General features: G+C 42.2%; 1 long non-coding RNA gene across 2 annotated transcripts in view; it reads right to left on the reverse strand.

Annotated features, from left to right (window-relative positions):
* Positions 1-2,763: 2,763 nt before the first annotated feature.
* LOC138146940 (uncharacterized) overlaps positions 2,764-7,954 on the reverse strand; it is a 5,492-nt gene continuing 301 nt past the window's right edge. The window contains exons 2-4 of one of the 2 annotated variants that reach the window (XR_011164658.1): positions 6,603-6,658; positions 5,611-5,687; positions 2,764-3,481 (exon numbers count right to left, since the gene is read on the reverse strand). This is a non-coding gene — a long non-coding RNA (uncharacterized lncRNA). Of the gene's footprint in view, positions 3,482-5,610; positions 5,688-6,602; positions 6,662-7,954 lie in introns of both variants that reach the window. The other variant, XR_011164657.1, reaches the window with a different exon arrangement.

Below are 7,954 nucleotides of genomic sequence, written 5' to 3' on the forward strand. Positions count from 1 at the left end.
GAATGCTGCCCCGGGAGTCAGGAAGACCTGATTCTGAATACTGCCTCTGATCCTTAGTGGGTATGTGACCACAGCCTATCTCTCATTGTCCTTTTCTCTCCATGCTCCTCACCCTAGTTCAGGCTCCTATCATAACTTGCCTGGACTACTGCAAGAGCTTTCAAATTGGTTTCCTTCTATCTAGCCTCTCCTCTTTCCAATACATTTTCCACAGAGCCTCCAAAATGATACTCTTAAAGCATAGGTCTCACCATGTCACTCTGCTACTCATTAACTGTAATCTTCTTGCCATGGTCTCACTCTCCAAACACCTCCACCCCTTTGGAAATTTGTATTCTACTCCTGGTTCCCATTGTCTCTGATGGATGACTTATCATACAAGGAACCAGATCCCCAGTCCACTTCCTTTGCCATGGCCAGGCGGTATAACCATGCTCGAATACCTCTATCTGTCCTTTAATCTTTGTCTTTTCCATTAGTAAGTCTCTTGAAGGCAGGTACTTTTGAGTTTGCAAGTATTTGTAACCCTAGAGCTTAGCATAGGGTTTTGCACACAGTAAGTGCTTAACACATGCTTGAACTCTCTATCTAAAGTTTCTCTATTGTCTCCAGGATAAACTATAAATCCTGGGCTTGGACTGACTCCAGACTATTTCCAGGCTAATGGCACATTTCTTCTCTTCATACACCCTGAATTCCAATCAAAATTGCCTCTTGTTATTCTCCAAACATGGCATCCATTTTCCACTTCCATGACTTCATAGACTGTGCCTGTGCCTGGAATGTTCTCCTTTCTCCCCTCTGCCTCTTAAAAGGTCTACTTTCCTTCAAAGCTAAGCCCATGTGCCTCTCCCGATTCCCTCTAGCCATTAATAATCTCTTTTCAAGGTAGTATTGACAACAATACAACTACATATGTGTTATATGTATGCACACATGTTACTCATATGCCTCATCCCCTGAGGCAGGCATTTAACCCCTCAGAGTTCTAGGTGGCTATCTAAGCCTAGAGGTGACAAAGGCAGCGATGGCTAAGGCTAATTTCGTTACTAATGAAATCAAAGGTCTGATCCTAGTTCCTGTCCCTGCCCATATCCCTCCAGTAGAATGTAAGTTCCTTGAGGACAGAGGCTTTATTTCATTTTCATTTTATCCTCAGGACCTAGGACAGTGCCTTGACCACAGTAGGTATTTAAGAAATACTTGTTGGATTGATTGGGCAAAGGACAACTTCTCTGAACTTCAATTTGCTTGTTGATACAAGGATAATGCCTGTAGCATTTTCCTAACAAGGTTCTGATGAGACTCAAATGAGGTCACTCATGTCTCAGTATTTACTATTATTATTATTATTATTATTATTACTATTATTCTCTAAACGCCTTCTCTACGCAAGGCAGGAGGTGGGCAAGCACAGAGAGCAATCATGTTTTAAAGAAAACCTTTCCTTGGGACCAAACGACCTTGTGGTTATAGGGCCATGATGCCTCTGGAGGTAAGCATGGATGACTGGGCAAACCCTCAAAAGGAGACAGGAAGGGATAAGATGAAGTGACTTGAAGCCTGGCAAGATATAGCTAGAGGAACAAAGGGACAGGGAATTCAAGTACAGAGTTTGCAGCCAGGCTAAGGTTTTGGTGCTAAATATATCTTTAAAACTAAAAACCTGATTTAATCCATGAAATTCTCCCTAGTGTTGTTGACACTTCGGGGAAGGAGGGAGGGAATTTGCAATTGTCCTTTTACTCACCTAAAAAAGTGACTGACCCTGATTGTGGCCCTGGCCCTGGCTACTGTTTGGCATAACCAGTTCTGGGTATTCATCTTTGTGTCTGAGGCCCACAAGAATAAGTGTTCCTTGAAGCCTCCCATAATCTTTTCCCTTTCCAGGGTAGGCTTCCTACTTCAGGAGGTAAGACAGAGCATTTGGAAAATACCCAGATCAAAGGAGGCTTGAAAGACACCAGTTTTCCCGTACCAAAGAGGGAAAAATTTCATTTCCCTCCTCTATCCAAGACTTCCGGCTTAAGGGAACCAGGAAAACCTGTCTGGCCACCAGTGAGGCAGCTGGGATTGCTTTTTTCATGGGACCATTCCTGCCATGAAGCTCTTAGTTCTTTGCAGGGAGCACCTGTGAAAATATCACCCAGAATTTCCAGGGAGACTTTGAAATGGACTCCACAATGAAGATACACAGGGCCCAGAAAAGAAAAACAAAAAACTTGTTTCTATCCTTTCGTAACAATCTTCTTCCCAGGGCCTTTCTACTTCAAAAGATTTGAGTGTCAGAGAATACTTGAACAGATTGCTGTGCCCACATTGCTATGTCCACATTGCTGTGAATGGTGGTCCTCTGAGCTGACCTTGCCCATCGAGCAGTTTCCTTGTTTGGCTACCAGTCCACAGTAGGGAAACCACTTTGACCCTGAGCTCCCCCTTTCTCACTTGGTCTTGAGCATTCCATGGAAGGAGGAGTATAGGAAACATTTACTTGGGATCAAAGGATCTTGTGGCTATAGGGAAATGATGCCCCTATAATGAACTCCTTTTTCTTTGGATGTACCAATAACCTGTCTATACAGGTAAGAATGAAGGGAGTCCGAGGCTGAGGTCTTCTAGACCAGAAGTATCAAGCATTTAGCCACAGGCTGTACGTGGCTCACAATATTTCTGAGTGTGGTGAGAACCATAACAAAATGTGATTGGGAAATATTTAACAAAACACATAAAATACAATAAAACATAAATAATATTACATTTTAAAACTAAGTTAATATGTGACCCACAGAGATCCTTATGCACCATCCAGTTGTTTATTATTTGACTTGGAGATCACTGGTCTAGATATTCTTTATCTACCTTCTTCGGTCTAACTTTATGCCTTTTTAAATGCAGATATAGAAAGTGATCAGATTATTGATACCTAGGAATATCTACTGTGAGGCCCATGGCCATTTTGAGTTCTAGTATTTTTCCTTAGCTTTCCTCACCAGTCGAGATACATTCTGAGCTTTAGAACTGCTAAAGAGATTTTTATAGGAATGTACCACCCTCTTCTATTCATATTCTGTTATCTGGACTTCCTTCCACCTTATATTTCTTTCTTAAAATCTAAGTTGGTTGGTGATTTCCCTTTGTATTTAGATCAATGTTGTTTTGGTCAATTCAAGTGAATTCCTCACTCCACCATCTTGGCACTGGAAGTTGGTTTCCATCTTTTCCAACCCAATAAGCAAGTCCTTGTTAATGAGAATCAGATCCAGAATAGAATTCTTCTACTTTTTGAAGGATGAAATGATCACCAAGACAAGTCAAGAAGTTATTTGACTAGTTTTTAGCAGAGAGAGGTGTGGGGTGGGGCTCTGAGCAGGTGTCTTCATAACTGAAGTCCTTTGTCACTACTCTTTCATGCTTCTGTGGCTTGTGATCCATTTCCCCAACTTCTCATCTATTTCCTCATCCCATTCAGGTGGTCTGTAGTCTGTAGAACAATGACAAAATCACTTCCGTTTTCCGCCATGTTTCCCTACTCTCGCTCCTTGATTTTCTCATATGAATACTCTTCCTTAATATAAAATACTCTCCTCTTGCCACTCCCCTTTACATCTCCATTTTCATTTGGATGAGGTCTCCCCATCCAGAACTGTCACTTTTGAGATAGGTTTCATCCCACAATGATCCACAGGAAGCCAAACTTGCTTTCTTTTTTGGGATATCTAGTTCTTCTTGTTATTTAAACTTTGCTTATCTTATTACATAAACTTGGGGCATTGGTGTGTAGACATTTGAGTCCATATGATAGGGGGGGAGTACTATTCGTTTCTTTCTTGTGTTCTGTCTCTTGTGAACTTCTGAGTATCTGAACGGCTATGCTTCTTCCTTTATTGTGGATCCTTGCCTGGGCCAGTCATTTAATTGGCTTTTTCAGTTCTGTTTCTGGCCTACCAAATCTCCATACCTGTTTATTCTTCCTCTTCCCACTCCTCACTTTCCAGCTACACACTACTGTCTGAGACCCCACCTGAAACCTCCCTACCATGAAAAGGTCACATCTCACTGCTTATTCTCCCCTATTAACCTGCCCCACCTCCCCCTTGTCTGTCTACCCTGCCCCATGATAATAACCTACCTACACTTGTTCCTTAATGATTAACGTATTCCTACCCTATCATATTCTTTCCTTCCCAGTGAATCTGAACTCCCACCAATCATAGTACAAACCTCATTCCTTAACCCTCATTGCCTACTCCCATATTCCCATGCCCCTTAATTTAAACCTCCTCCCTAAGTATCCTATTTAAGAGCTACCTACCCTTCCACTGAACTAGCTGGAGCACCTGCCTCATCAGTAAAAAACTTGCCCCCATCTTAAACCTCTTCCTTTTTCATTCTTTCCATCTTCTTATACTCCCTGAGATCTGGATCCCTGCTTGGTAGGCACTTTGTCTATGGATGTTTAAGGTGACTGAGAGTGATGAGTCAAGGGTGAAACTGAGGTTGTAAGCCTGGGTAATTAGGATGGAGGTCCATTCAATAGTATTAGGGAAGTTCAGAAGAAGGGAGGCTTTAAGGACAAGACAGTGAGTTCTGTTTTAGCCATGATGAGTTTGAGATGCCTGCAGGACATCCCAATGGCTATAGCTCAGGGGAGAGACCAGGACTGGATAATTGAACTCAGGGGAGGGAATGAGATCATCAAATGACACAGTACAGGGCAAAAAAAGAAGAATGCCCAGGACAGAGTCTTGGAGGATACCCATAGTTAGCAGGTGAAACATGAATGAAGAACTAGCAAAGTAGACTGAGGAATGGTTGTATGAATAGGAGGAAAATTGGGAGAAAGTAGTGTCATGAAAATCTAGTAAGAAGAAGGAATACAGAAGGAAAGGGCAGTGAAGTTGTCACAGTGGAAAGAGTGGATACCAGGCCTGGAATCAGGAAAACTCATCTTCCTGAGTTCAAATCTGGTCTCAGACACTTACTAGCTATGTGACCCTGGGCAAGTCACTTAACCCTGTTTACCTTAGTTTCCTCATCTGTAAAATGAGCTAGAAAAAAAAATGGCAAAACACTCTAGTACCTCTGCCAAAAAAAAACCCAAATGAGCTCATGAAGAATTGGACACAACTGAAAAGGACTGAATAACAACACACAAAAGGAGAAGGTGATCAATGGTGTCAAATACTGCAGAGAGGTCAAGAAAGATGAGGATCAGGCAAAGCCTTGACAATTAAGGGATTATTTGGTAAATTTGGAGAGAGTAGAGCAAGTTTGGAGAGAGTAGATGAATAATAAAGTAAAAAGGCAGATTGCAGAGAGTTTAGAAGACAGTGAGAAGATAGAAAGTGGAGAACTGAATGTAGATGGCATTCTCAAGGAGTTTAGCCATAAGAGGAAAGAGAGCTATGGGACACAAGCTAGTGGGGATGATAGACTCAAGTGAGGATTTTTTAAGTATGGAGGAGAATGAAATTTTCTCAAATTATATAGATCACAGCCCATCACTTAACCTTTCTAGGCCCCAGTTTTCCAAGTTTTTAAGTGAGGATGAAGTACAAGGTGACCTCTGAGTCCCTAATTGATCTAATACTATAGCTCTATGATCCATACTTGCCCATCCTGTGAGTACTTGTCTATGTTTGCTGCAGAAGACTCCACTCAATATGCTGGGATTTTTGGTCAAGTTCCTGCAATATCATAAGGATATAAGTGAAACCCACAGGGTGTCCATCAGTTATCTTCATTCTCACTACATAACCAGCTCATGTTTCTTTTTGATCATTCATTTCTTTGATGAAAATAACATAAGTTATGATCATTATCCTACCAGAAGCAACTTGATCCTTTGGGTATTTATCTATCAAGCTGTATACTACCAACCTCTCCAGGAATAGCATGATCTAATTAAGATTTAGAAAGAATAGAGGAAGACCAGTAAGCAATACTAGATATATTCAAGGTCTTACATGCAATGCAATGAAAATAGCAACTCAAGAGAATACAGAACCTTTGCTAGAATTTTTCCTAAAGATTTGCAGTTTCATCTACCATCCCCTTTTTTCTCTTCTATTATGCATATGAAAATGCCCATTTCATTTGGTGTTTGAGGTCACAATTAAAACAAAACTTAAAAAAGAGAAAAAAAACTTGTAACTCTAATGGTGATTTTGAGTAGGGGTCAAAGTTCTTTCATTCTAGCATAAGGAAAGAACACAGCAATAATGGCTAATAATAATAATAGCAAACATATAGTGATTACTATGTGGCAGGCACTGTGCTAAGCACTTTACAATTGTTATCTAACTTGATAATAATAGCTCATATTTATATAGGCTCTGTGCAAAGTGCTTTAGAATCATTATTTCATTTGATCCTTACAACGACTCTAGCATGTAGGAGCTATTATTATCTTCATTTTACAGGTAAGGAAACGGAAGCAGACAGAGGCTAAGGGACTTGCCCAACGTCACACAGCTAGCAGCTATCTGATCTGGATTTGAACTCAGGACCTTTTGACTCCATACTTGACACTCCATCTCCTATACCACATAGCCGCAGTTTCAGTCTTTATTCCTGGAGACAAGATAATAATTCATACATACCCTTTGGGGAATGGGTTCTGTGGCTCATATTTCCAAGTCTAAGTTTAGTCTGCACTCTGCTGGAGAGGAAAACCATTATCCCCTTCACAAATTAACAGTAGAAATTTGGACCAGTTTTAGAAATCCCTTCAGGAAGACCTGATATATTTCCCAGTCTAAGTCTCAGAGTATGGGAATCATTCAGTGTTTTCTTGGTCTACTTGTTCTATGGAGAGAGAGACAGAGACAGACAGACAGACAGACAGACAGAAGACAGGACAGAGAGAGGACAGGGGAGAGAGAGGGAGGGAGGAGAGGAGACAGAAGAGAGACAGACAGAGTGAGAAAAGAGTGAGACAGACAGAGAGAGAGGGGCGGGAAGATGCGCAGTAAGTCCCTTTGTTTCCCAGGTAAGGACCTCTCAGCTTCCCCAGCCTGTAAGCAGTGGGTCAGGTGCGGCTCCCCCCCCACAAACGCCTAGTTCACAGACTGAACTGCTTCCAGGTCGGGGTGTCCTGCCACTCTGGACCTGGACATGTGCTCCTGGTGACATTTTCTCACCGGAGTACGTAATATGGGAAGCTTTGAGGGCACTGGAATAACTCCAAGTTCCCTGGGAATGTGACTGCATCCCTTTTTTTCTCAGGACTCTCTGTCGGCGTCTGCTTTGAATGAAGAGTCCGAGCGCCACCTAGTGGCCCCTGAAGAACTCGGTCCTCGTTCAGCCGTCTCCATTCTGGATTCGGATGGAGGCTCTTGCGTTGTACAGAGGACTGGGGTTGGAAATAGGGACTCAGGGCTGGCGGTGGTGGTCACCACTTCCAAGCTGAGGCAGAGTGGGTGGACATTTGGAATGGAGAAAATACTCAGACCCTACAGATGGGCCAGGGATGGAGGCATTTCTTTTCTTTTAGGTAGGAAAGTGCAATGACTCACACTGTTTTTGCCCACGCTCAAGGAGATTGGCGCTGGGTTGCCTGCCCGGGAGTTCTCTGGAGATATTAAAAAACAGCAACAAAAATAGTACTGCTACTATTCTATGACTTTCCTGTTTTTCCAAATGATTTCCCAGAAGTCTTCAACCCACCCTCCCCAGGGTTTTCAGCTTTTGGGCTATAGGACTGGAATGAGTCTAATGTACTTAAAAGAGAGAGAAACAGATAGACACAGAGAGACAGACAGAGGCAGAGAGAGACAGACAAAGAGAGACAGAAAGACACACAGAGAAAGACAGAGAGACAGAGACAAAGACACAGAAAGAGACAGAAAGACACACAGAGAAAGACAGAGACAGATACAGAAACAGAGGTAGAGACGGACAGAGACAGAGAGACAAAAACAGACACAGAGATAGAAAGACAGAGACAGGAAGA

The sequence above is a fragment of the Petaurus breviceps genome, unplaced genomic scaffold, assembly GCF_028583685.1.
Source record: "Petaurus breviceps papuanus isolate PSGF00001 unplaced genomic scaffold, PetGlider_PUasm1.0 90775, whole genome shotgun sequence".
Classification (NCBI taxonomy): domain Eukaryota; kingdom Metazoa; phylum Chordata; class Mammalia; order Diprotodontia; family Petauridae; genus Petaurus; species Petaurus breviceps.